Source organism: Dermacentor albipictus, unplaced genomic scaffold (genome assembly GCF_038994185.2).
Source record: "Dermacentor albipictus isolate Rhodes 1998 colony unplaced genomic scaffold, USDA_Dalb.pri_finalv2 scaffold_22, whole genome shotgun sequence".
Classification (NCBI taxonomy): Eukaryota; Metazoa; Arthropoda; class Arachnida; order Ixodida; family Ixodidae; genus Dermacentor; species Dermacentor albipictus.
The window spans coordinates 4,374,142-4,387,009 of NW_027225576.1; positions in this window are offsets into that span (position 1 = coordinate 4,374,142).

The window sequence follows — 12,868 nt, forward strand, 5'->3', positions numbered from 1 at the left end:
ACATGCGCCCTCTGGTTGACCAAATAGGTAACCTGCAACTGGCAACATGCATCGGCGAGTTGGCAGCCTCGTGTGCTGGCGACCAGCAATATTTCGCATCGTGCCAGAATATTGTTATTACGTTTGCTGTATTATTAGTTATTTTTTTATTAGTTAGCTCGAGCGGTTCGAATGCGCCTGCATCCGCACTTTGGTTTGGGGACGCGACTCTGTTGAAAGCTCGCAAACATTCGGCAGTGCGCAGAGCAACACTGTTCGAAGTCGGCAGCTATCGCCAACAGCAGACGACACTGTCATATTTTTGTCCATGTAGGTTGAAGCTTCCGCGTCATGGTGAAAACGCAACTCTTGCACTGTCATATTCTGTGCTGCATGTGTGGCATTGACGTGGTGAGCCACCTTTGGAACACTGTGCAGTCGTCTTACCTGTGCCGCTTTTTTTATTTATTTATTGCTACCGCATAATGTTGCGACGACATACGTCACTATGTGCTCGGTTGTGTATGGTGCGATAGCGCACTTTTTGTACCTGTGCTAGCGAAAGGTTGTGTTGTGGAGAAGCGACGTACCATCGCTCCTCGGCTGGACGAAGCACCAGCGCGGAGAAACGGGAAGCGACCCCTTGCCGAGTCGAGTTCTGAGAATCCTCCGTAGCCCTCAGCGTCTCGGCTACCGGACAGGGACCCAGAGTTTGCCCCCTCGAACACCTGCAGCTCTCGCCTGCGTCTTTTGTAGAAAATAAGCGCACTCTGTTTTCTGCCACCAACCGATGCGCACTCCTTTCACGGACGGGGCCAGACCCCGTACGTAACACTGGCGATGAGGCAGGAGTTGCGAAGCGGATCTATAAGTTTTCGAAGGCCATGGCTGCAGGACGAATGCACGGCGCTGTCGAGCCTTTCTCGGCCAAGTCATGGGAATCGTGGATCCAGCGCCTCGACTTCGTGACGAGCGACGTCAGCGAGGAAGCGGGCACTTCTCCTCACGCTTTGTGGAGCCGACACTTTCGAACGCCGTGTGCGCGCTGATAGCGCCGAAGTAAACTTAAATGATTTAGTGACACTTCTTAGGCGGCACTTCGACACCAGGACATCCGAGCTTTAGAGCCGGTACGTGTTTCAAAGACTCGACCAACGGCCAGACGAGTCGATCAGCAGCTACGCTGCGGCCCTCGGAACCTTGACAGCCGACTGCAACTTCGGAGCGCTGCCTTCGGCTACAATATCGACGACGTCACCGGACACCCAAACAACCGCTTCAGCGGCGAACCCAACTATGCCGCCCCAAGATGTGATGCTGCGGGACAGGTTCGTCCGCGGCGTGTGGGACGAACATCTTTCGCAGACACTGTTCGCAGAAAAAGCCTGACATTTCAATGCGCTGTGGACTTAGCCTTGTCAGCGGAAAGTGCGTCAAGGCATCAGCGAGATATCAAGGGAGTGGCAAACTCGGAGGAAATTAACAGGACGTCGCAAATCAAGCCAGGAGGCAAGCATACGTCAGCGTGACATTGCTATTGATGCGACGGCTTGCACGACCCTGAAATATGCAAATTCAAGACAGCCAAGTGCCGTTTCTGCTCCAAGGAACTTCACGTCGAGCATGCCTGCATCTCAAAGAAAAAGAAAAATACGGAACCACGCTCCGACAACTAGCGGCTACGTGCACACACTGTCAAACCACCACCTGTCAGCACTTCCTGCTGCAAGCTGCACACAGATAGTGTACGTACGCACTGCCCCAAGTTGCTCGTGGACTTGATAGTGGAGGGAAAGCCAGTCCAGTTTGAGGTGGACACAGGTACAGCATGCTCCCTGATAAGCGAGGACACGGATTAAAGAAGGTGGAAGAAAAACATTCCGTGGCTTTCATGCGAGCCGGTCAATTTGTGCACATGGTCAGGTAAACAATTACACGTCCTGGGCTCCGCACAAGTTCATGTGATGTTGAGATCAAAGGACTATCTGCTGCCGTTGTTGGTTATGATGGGCACCGGGTGCAACCTCCTAGGAAGAGATTGGTTTTTGGCACTTCAAATTCAGGTGAAGGGGATCAACCACGTTGGAGAGCCAGCACTAGAAATTACAGAGGTCGTGGGATGACACCCAGATGTCTTCAAGGAGGACATTGGAAGCTATACAGGTCCTTTAGTTCACATGGAACTCAAAGACGGTGCGACAGCAATGTTTTGCAAAGCTCATCCGATTTCAGTGGCGCTGCAGGCGCTTATGGAACATAAGCTTGACCATCTACAGCACCAAGGCATCCTAAAACCAACGCAGCATACCAAATGGGCAACCCCATTGGTACGTCTTCAGAAGACTGACGGTACACTCAATGTCTGTGGTGACTACGGGAGTACTGTTAAAACTGTTACTGTTAATGCAGCAGCGAAGAAGGCTCTTACCCGCTACTAACTACAGATGAAGTGTTTGCAAACCTACATGGTGGAACCCTCTTCTCAATGTTGGATTTTTATCAAGCATATCAACAACTGAAAGTTGATGAAAAAACAGCAGCACTGCTCACAGTGAACACCACAAAACGACTATTCAGGGTGGAATGCCTCCCGTTCTGAATTTCTGCTGCACCAGCTATCTTCCAGTGCCTGAGGGAGACAAAGATACCTGGAATTCCAGGGGTGAGTGTTCACCTTGACGACATCATTGTCGACGGGAATAGTGCAAATGAGCACGCACAGCGTCTGAATCAGGTTCTGTCGAGCCTAACTGTCGAGCCTGAGAAAGGCTTACGCCTCAAGAAAGAAAAGTGCAGGTTCGGAATTACGTCAGTTTAGTTTCTGAGACATTGAATTGATGGCAATGGTGTTTGCAACACCGAGAAAAAGGTTGAGGCTATACTTCATGCACCCAAACGATCTGACAAGACATCCCTAAAGGTTTTTCTGGGCCTTATTTCATTTGACGACTGCGTTTTGGAGAACAGAACAATGGTCGTGGTGGAATTGTATAGGCTCCTAGAGAAAAACACGCCCTGGAAGTGAAAGAGCAAGCATCAAGCCGATTTCGAGGCACTTAAGGATATGATTCGTGCATCTACAGTGCTCGCTCTCTACGACGGGACGAAGCCCCTTCTTTTGTCTGTGGACGCATCGCCGTACGGCATTGATGCCATCCTCGCTCGGGAAGATGCTATTTGCCGAGAGGCGCCTATTGCATTCAGTTCATGAACACTGGGAAGTGCCGAAAAGATCGAGCTACTTCCAGCTCAACAAAGAAAGTGCAGCAGTAATGTACAGCATCAGTCATTTTCATAAGTACATAGCTGACCGGCATGTGACCATAACAGATCGCCAGGCATTGATTGGATTCGTGAGTGAAACAAAGCAAGTACCCCGGGTCTTTTCATCAAGGATTACGCGATGGTGCCTTAAACTAGCAACGTATGATTACAAGTTGCTGTACAGGCCTGGCCTACTGCACCAAAATGCGGGCACTCCAAGCTGACTTCCACTACCTGCACAAGATGAACCTTATCCCCCAAGAGACGTGCTCATGTTGGCTGCCATGCCCAGCTTCGGGCTTTCACCGCGTCAACTAGCACGAATGACTCGAGAGGACTTAGTTCTGTCCCAAGTGCTGGAGGCTGTTTCAAATGGTTAAGTTCATAAACTGCTGAAAGAACAGTTTTCATCGTGCCGGAAACTGGAGACTGAGCTTTCAGCACAGGAAGGGTGCCTTGTTAGAGGCTTCCAGATGGAAACTCCAACAAAGGCGAGAAACTACCTTCTTAAACTCGCACCTGCAATCCACCATATAATTGTGGTCATGAAGGCATGTGCACAAAGGTACTTTTGTTGGGCAGGCATTGACTTTTGTTGGGCAGGCAGGCATAACAAGCCATCCTTAGTTTCAGTAGAAGTTGAGAGCTTCCTAAAGAAGAATGGGGTGATCCATGTAACAAGCACACCGTACCATCCTACAACAAATGGCCAAGCAGAAAGGATGGCTTTTGAAACAAAACGAGCATTAGCCAAAAACAAGGACAAAACATTCGCGTGTAGGCTGACCCACTTTTTCTAAAGCAACACACCACCATCTGCACATCAACGGGTGAAATGCCAGCTGCACTTGTGTTCGGGCGTGAGCTGGATACAGCTCTCACGTGCATTCAGCCCCAAGCAAAAGCGAACAAAATCCATACCAACTGCAACAGGGACACAAAGACGAGAGTACTCGCTGTCGGACAAGCAGCTTTCTTTTGAAACTTCGGAGGGAATCCGATCTGGACAGAGGGAACGGTTCTGGAAGAGCTAGGCCACAGGTCATGGCTCATTAAAGGCCCCAACAGGTTAGTGCGATGACAATGTGACCACATCAAGCCTGGTATCAAGCCTGGTATACACAGGATAAGGGCTGTACGCTAACCGCGAGCAGTGTCCCGCTCCCATTTATGCTTGGGATAAAAGCAGATAACTCCACGTCATCAGAGGCCACTCTCTCAGGAATGCTGGAGCCTTCGCAATCATCGGTGACCAAACCAGAGATTGGCACTGCCCCTGAGACTGTGCCAAACACAACTGCAGAGTCATGCCCGCAGCGGGAACGACACCCTCCGGATCACTACAGCAACTCCATCTGAGAAGGGAGGCAAGTGTTGTGTACAAGCGAAGCACCACCACTGCTCGGCTGGATAAGGCACCAGTGCAGACGAAACAGGAAGCGACCCCACTCCGAGTCGAGTTCCAAGAATGCTCCATCACCCCCAACGTCTCGGCCACTAGACAGGGACCGAGAGTTTGCCCCCTCGAACACATGTGGCTCTCATCTGCATCCATTGTAGAAAATAAACTCGGTCTGTTTTCTGCCACCAACCAATGCGCATTCCTTTCACGGATGGGGCCAGGCCCTGTATGTAACAGCTTGGGAGAACACGCATACACGAACACACAGGTGTATCTAAGCCAATGAGCAAGGGATCTGTCACAGCAACAGCGTAGCACGCTGAAGGGCCACAGCATTATCTATTAACATACTCCTATACAGCTGGTTCTATTAGCACGGAATACAGCTGTGTTGATTGACAAGTCACTTCGTCACCGAACACGCATGTGAATCATCAACAGTGGCTTGTTGATTTAGTTGCACTTTGCTGCTGAGGGCTCTTTAGTAGCTGTCAAGTTAATAGCGAGCCTACAATTGCTTACATGATGTAATATGGCATCGCACTTCTGAACAATGGTGTTACACCGAATGAACGTACAGGAGCACACAGAGCTAGCATTTGTTCATTCTATGTTACGTCATTATTTCAAAGTGCACTGCCATGTTATGTCATGACTAAACAACTAGCTATCAGTACGTCTTGAGCAATTGATTACAATTATGATATACATAAAAGTGATATGTACATATCACAGTTACTTCTTCAGGCAGAGATGCTTGTCAGATATGTTTTCAAGAGAAGAATGTTTGCATGAAAACAAATATTAATTCATATTGCTGAAAAGACGCCACATATAGGCGTGAATTCACCTAATGTTTACATTTCTTGGTGGTGCTAAAAATGTCCCTGCCAATAGAAGTAGTGTTATGTCATTCATGCCTTAAGAGATGAGAGCTTTACAGGGCACACAAGGCAGCAATGCCCATGCATAAAGGCCTGGGTGGCCAATCTGCTGCCCCTTCACTATTTATCCATACTTCTATCAGCATTTAAACAATGTACAGCCTGTGGTCAAAGTGAATACAGGCATGCATGCTCTCTCAGCAATGGCGACAATCAAGGGTGATTGCCTTGAGACCGTTTGCTGCTGTCAACATCATTTATGCATGCACTCTCTATTTATTCTTTTCCCTAGATAAAAAGAAGCTTGCACAGTCAGTGAGCTATAGCAAAGTAATGTTATTTGATTGCGTAGGGCTTGGCCCAAATGTCATTCACGTAGTGACAACCTAGCTAGCTAATGCACAGCCACATTAAAAAGAAAGACAAATGCATAGGCTAACAAACAGGTGCACAGTAAGTGTACTTCATCTCAAAGCAAAGCAAGATTATCAAGCGACTATAGAGATCTAGATTAAGGGGACGCAAGCATTGAGGCCCCCTAGTACTTCGAGCCTCAACGATTGCATCCCCCTGATCTAAACCTCTCTAATAAGCTTTGCAATGAGTGCAGTGCTCTTGCATGCGAAATGGTTGACGTAGTAAGTCGTTTTATATTTGCCTTTCTGAATCAGTAACAGCTTAAACAGGTACATGACAATGAAATGAAATGCTGGCTCATATGGTGCACAAGACACAAGTAGGGGAGAACATTTGCCATGCCTGCTGTAACACCGATTCCAACATGCAGTAGCTTGTAGGCAATGAATGCATGTTCATTGTGTCAGTACAACTTGCACCTACCCCTAATGAAAGAACAGAATGTCTGCATTGTAGACATTAGTTAATTAGCGGCATGTGCGGGGCAGCACAAGAAAGGAAGGGAATGTTTGTTGCCATTTTTTTTATTTTCATAACCAACAGACAGTTTCTTGGGTGGAGCTTTATGATGAATTTCTATTATGTTCTGTGTAAATCTGTAATGTGGGAATGTTCTATTATGCAATCACTTCATAAGTAGTTAAATGAATGCAGAAAGCCCCATAAACACTGTGAAACGGAACGCAGAAATTTCCAGTTAAGAAGCCATAGTGACTCGCACTCTGTGCTTAACTTAAAATAGAGAGAAATGCGTAGTGGCAAATTGGGTGCACATTCTCATCTGTCATACAAATCCATATACTACAAGCAATCTTTCACTCATTCTCATATTGCTTACAGTTGCACGAACCTTACTGCAGCATCCTCTGTGGAGTAAAATAACCTCGCAAGTCACAGCTACTTGTTCACTCTACTAACATATATTAGCCCCCAGGCTCTCCTGTATTCCTTCACGCATGCTACAATAGCATGGCTGTGCTCAATCACCTCTTTCCATTGCACTGAAATGAACATGGCACATATTTCATACCAAAATATTCTCTGAAGCATAACTGTTTATCATTCTTTAAGCCTCTGAGAAGTAAGGATGGATGTTCAGCCTTGCTGTTGTGGCATTTCATAGGTTCTAACCCACCGTCATATTTCTAAACAAGCAATGATGAAATTATATAATCAAGCCATACCATCAGTACAGCTGAGGTATTGCTTCCCCAGGGAGTCTCACTGCCACCTCCCCAATTTCGTAATTACGTAGACATGTTAACAACCTAGACATGCTGAATTTAACTTCACAGCCTGTGTTTTAACATGACAAATAAACCAGATTAACCCAACAGCCCTTGTATCATTCTCTTAATCACTTGAAATACTAACTAGCACAAGGTATTATAGCCCTATTATATTCTGTTTGTATGTTTGGTGAATTGCACGAATAATTTTTGTCGCCCTTACAGCCTAGCTGATGCTGCCTTTCTTTATAACAATTAAGAAACAACCTTGCTTGGTGCATTGCTGTGAGAACTATAGCTAGCTTCCCAGTAGCACTGCACATATATCCTCAGACTACATCATAGACATGCTTCTGTACATACTAGAGCCTGGCCACAATCAGCATAATATTGAAATCCAGATGAACAGGGTGCGAATTCATGTGTATCAAATAAATGTCTGTTCCATTGAGAGGCTGTGTATTTGTGTGCAACATAGTTATTAATTCACTATACTTATGGCAGAAGAACAGAATACACAGAACAACAAAATCAAGTTCTCTCTGAAAAGCTGCTTTTTGCCACTATTATATGCAGCCAAGTAAGGCTTTAGAAAGCACAAATATGGCTTAGAACGACAGAAAGCTGAGCTAGTTGATAAGGATTCATTATGCAAAAAAGAGGTGAGGTGTGCAGACAGGAAACAAGAGTAGAGTAGACCACTTTTCTACTCTTGTGTCCTGTCTGCATGCCTCACCTCTTTTTTGCATCACAAATATATTGGCTTGGGCGCCTCTTGATGCATTGTGAGGTGGGCGAATGTTAATTTTTTTCAAACAGAAACTGAACAGAAAATTAAGTGTCAAATATTGAATAGTGACACGACGACATGAGTACTTGTAGTAGCAATATTTATTTCCGTATATTTAGGTACTACATCTTAACCAACCAGTGCGAAATAGAGCTAACTATTGGGGACAAAGGATAAGTTTTAAATGCAAGGCTACTAATGTTATATAAAAAAAATATTTGAATAATGTATGAACTACATTAGAGTCTCGTTGCAAAGAAGCTTTCCAAGAAATAATGGCTGCTGAATGAAGAGCTTCCAAAAATGCAAAATAAATTGTTCAAAAAAAACATGAAAGTTGTAGAAAAAACAAACATAATGAAGGGCCAATGTTTTGCGGACACATGTAAAAGGACTTGTTGCAAGGAAAACAACACACACTTGTCGCATAAAAGATAAATCTGCTAAATCAAGAGATGCGTGGTAGGCTTTAGGTAAAAAAAAGCCTATGGAAAGGTTTTGTGCCACTGTGGCTAAAAATACATTCGTTACGGTGCTTGCCTTTGGAAGGCTGCATACGCTTGTTCACATGCAAATACTTGTCACATATTCGTTGTTAAAAAACTTCCAATTTACATATTGACACAAAAGCCTCCTCTGATCACGGAAAAAGAACAGTATTGTCATATAGTATACATAACATTTAGAACATCAGGGTACTATTTTTCACATTACGCAAATACTCATGAAAGACAAAACTTCAAGAAACAGCATAACACTTTGGCATAGTCCGTAACTGATTATATCAATGAGTTTCCCATTTCATGAGGCAAAGCTGCATAGGGCAGATGGGATGTGATATCTGTGATTCAGAGGAGCGTTATTGTATCTGAGCACAAGTATTATACAACTGATTGTTGTGGGAATAAAGAAATAACAGGAATTGATCACCAGTATGTCATCATGTCACTTCCATTTGAAAAGTGACCAACATTTCAAGTCAAACTTGCAACTGGCAAACTTGCATTGAGAATCATGTTTATGTGCCCATATATGTGGGCCCCATGAACCATTGCTTTAAGTTATGACCAGTGTCATGTCATTCCTGTATGTAAATGTGGTTTTGCACTATACAACAATAAAATTTTTGATCAGCATTCTAGTACATTTTCTTGAATTTGCACCACAGGCTTTCTGTCGCAACACCTTCTTCGCACCCATGATAAATGCTGCAGTCAGTAAAATAGAGCTTTAGATTATTTCCTAAACTGCTTTCATTCCACCAAGTAGACGCCGAGCAGACGCTGCGCCGCAAGTGGACATTTATGAGGGCGTTCATACTTGCTGTTTATTGAGGTGACTTCAAGGTAAATGGAGGGAAAGTCTACAGGTGAAGCGAAGCTTTGCTGTCGCATGCACGTAAACAAAGCTTCTGGTTATGGCATCAAAACATTTTTTTCATCAATCCTCCAACAATGGAGCATGTACTGACAGGATGGAAAGCAGACACCGAGCAGACGGTGCGGTGCAATGAAGACACCTTGAGGCTTCAGACACCGTGAAGACACCTTGAGCTTCCCCAGTGCGGCAAGGAACTACTGAGATGGACTACAGCTCACAGAACACATTGTTAGCATGAAAGGTTGGTGTCGTGTTCCAGGCCTTCCGTGAACGAAGAGGCAGACTGAACTTGAAACATGTTTTTTGCATGGCAGCAACTTAATGTGGCAGAATGACAGCCAAGGAATATAAGGACAAAAAGTACACCACAGCTTGGCGGCCAATGATTACATAAACGTACTAAGCGAGGGTGATGTGATCGCAATATGGCCCGCATGACAGAAAGGGAAACGCTATCACACATGTACACATGTATAGATATGCGACAGTTGGGCAGTGGCAGAGAAGGTGTTTTGCTGTGTCGCCACATGTGCAAAAAATTGCATAAGGAGCATTTGCATAGCTTACTTTACAGCACATGACACCTAGCACAAAATGAATAATTGCAATACGTGGAGCAGTGGTATAACTTCTAAGCTGTTCCCTAGCCTCCCCTTTTCATAATGTGTAAAATGTGCAGAGACAGCTCTGGAAACAAACATGTACAAAGCAAGGAATCTGCTTTGATACAATACCTATATTGAGAGGCATAAGAGCATAAGCGATCAGCAATGCTTCTGCAATGTTTATTACTGCAGAGCACATGCAATTGACAGAAAAAAATCACAGATTACGATACTCCCTAATACGAAATTTGAGTGCAGCTCTACATGTGTTCATTTTGTTGGCATGGACAATTGGTCTTGTGTGGCATGTTGCAAATGGAGCGAAGTGTGTCACCAGTGCCTTGCCAATCTGGAGATCGCATGAGCCAGCACATGCGTGACGCGTGGGCGTGGTTCACAGAGGCCACCGCCAACAAACCTCCCAGACATTGCGTGCTACTCTGGCACCATCTCATAGCTGCCGTCACTGCACTTCGCTTTTATTCACACACTTTTGCCATACACTCCTCTCCTTTCTGCCTCATGGTTATGCTGCACCTTCCTATCCACTTTCCTCCTCATGCATCTTCTCACTTGCCGATTTTTTAATCTCCCACTGCGCCTTCGCTCTCATCTTTTGCTGAACTCGTTCGCTCAGTTTAACCGAGCGAACGAGTGGTCCTCACAGCACGACAAAAGCTAAAGGGAATGTGCTCAAAAGTAAATGAAATGACCAGCGAAAGTAATACCCTGAATGCATGCACTATAAGCCATGTCTGATTGACTGAATGCATGATAGACGTGGTCTACAAGATACCTTTGACATGTGGGGCTGATTACATGGGCCAAACAGGCAGGTGCGTAAATGATTGACTGTGTGACCACCTATACAACTGCAGTCTGATACAAGCACCCAGAGACCTTGCCATACACTGCGCTTCATGCCGTATCTTCCACAGGAAGGAGATCTTGCTCAAATGTAGTAACCAAAGAAAGAGAAGTCATGGAAGCCTACAACATCAAGATGACCCCATGTGCCATCTATATCACTCAGCAAAGAGTGCATGTACTGACAGGATGGAAAGCAGACACCGAGCAGACGGTGCGGTGAAATAAAGACACCTTGAGGGGCATTCAGCCTTCCTATTAACTAAGGAGCCCTGCAGCTTCCCCAGTGCGGCAAGGAACTACTGAGATGGAGTACAGCTCACAGAACACATTTACAAAAGGTGACCACCAAATCGAATAGGGCACTATTCGATGCATAATTACAAACTTGCAAATATTCACACATCCTTATGTACTACAACAGCTTAAAATAATGGTTTCGACACTTACATACACACTACATGCTCCAGCAGCCAACAGAATATCATATATTGACAAAAGGGTGTTTAACTGGGCTACTTGGTTATTCTTCGAGGATTGTAGCAGCAGAAATTAAGGAACATGGACACAGAAGGAACGACTAGACAAGTGCGCAGCTGCACTGTCAACTGATCTCTTGATTGAAATTCCCACTATTATTTATTTCATCGCCATATCTCTTCTCTTATACATCTGAGGCTCTCTCAAAAAGGTGACTTGCTTTCTTGTCAAGGCCACTGACGGTGTGCTTACACATTACGCTCCTGTTTTACTTATCTCGAATGCCTCAAGGATCTCCCGAGTTAGCCTATCGTCATTCCTTTTGAGGACTTGTACTTCATGAAATTACGAGTTACGGCAAGAAAAGTTTGCCAAAGTCTGGTGCCTACTGTCAGCGGCGTGTGTTCGTGTAGTGTCTCTGCGTTTCTCGTCGGACGGGGTGAAGCGAAGGAGCAAAATCATTCTCGGGAGAAATGAGAAAAGCGTGCGCACATGAAACGAACTTACGAGCATCTCAACAGAAAATATTTGCAAAAGAAGCCTCCAACGCAAAGATTTCTTGCCATCAACTTAGCATGAACGATCATTGTCAGCAGTGAGATAGCCGAGCGTCTAACGGTGGTGTTCGAGCATTGTGTAGCACCGTCGATTGATTGCTTTCCACCAGTGCTCACCACGCACGCAAGCTGTAGAATGCGTGCTGTGGCACAGTCACGCATAAGTTGTGTTGCCAGCGCTTGATATGGTTTCCCACAACATAGCTTCACGCTGCTTTTCGATTATCGTGATATGTTGCAATTAAAAATTCCCAAGACAGTGTTAAGAGAGCGGTTAAAAAAAAAAACATACGAAAAGGTAGGCAAAGCAGCTTGTGAACCCACTTCTATATTACCTCTACCCGCATCTGTTCGTAAATGTGTGTTTTCTTGCATTTGTCAATATTTTTTTAATTTCCCACATTTCTTTCTATTAGAGTTTTTCTGTTTTCGCATTTGTGTGTGAACACGTGCCTGCTACCATGCATGTTTGCGCTTACTCTTATTTCTGTACTATTATTTTATATTAGCATTTGTTCTTGCTAGTTTTTTTTTAGCAAAGTCTTTACACATTTTCATTAACCAATCTCATTCAAAGAACTTAACACCTGTACACTGCAGGGCTGGCCTCTTCCATCTCATTAAAACCTGTCTCACTGGTCTACCTCGTCTTTCCAATCTGCCTACTCGCTGTGTTTTCTGTCCTTGCTTCTTGTGTTGTTGCTGCAATGTGATTAACCAACTTGCTCAAAAAAAATTTTGGTCACCTATGAAAACAGAAAGGTTTAGAGATACATTTTCTTAAAAGCGTCATGTGGGTTGCACAGTAACTTTGCTTCTTACCTCTGTTCATGCTTATACATCAGTGCATGTGGCAGCTCGCCAAAAGTGCACATGAAAGGCTGCATATTGCAAAACAACACCTTGCTATGCTGTTGCATTCTTCATGCATTCAGTCTTATTAAACAGACGGTTTCGCTGCCCATCACATATGATGGTAAAAATATTCAACATGAATAACATTGTGCAGTGGGG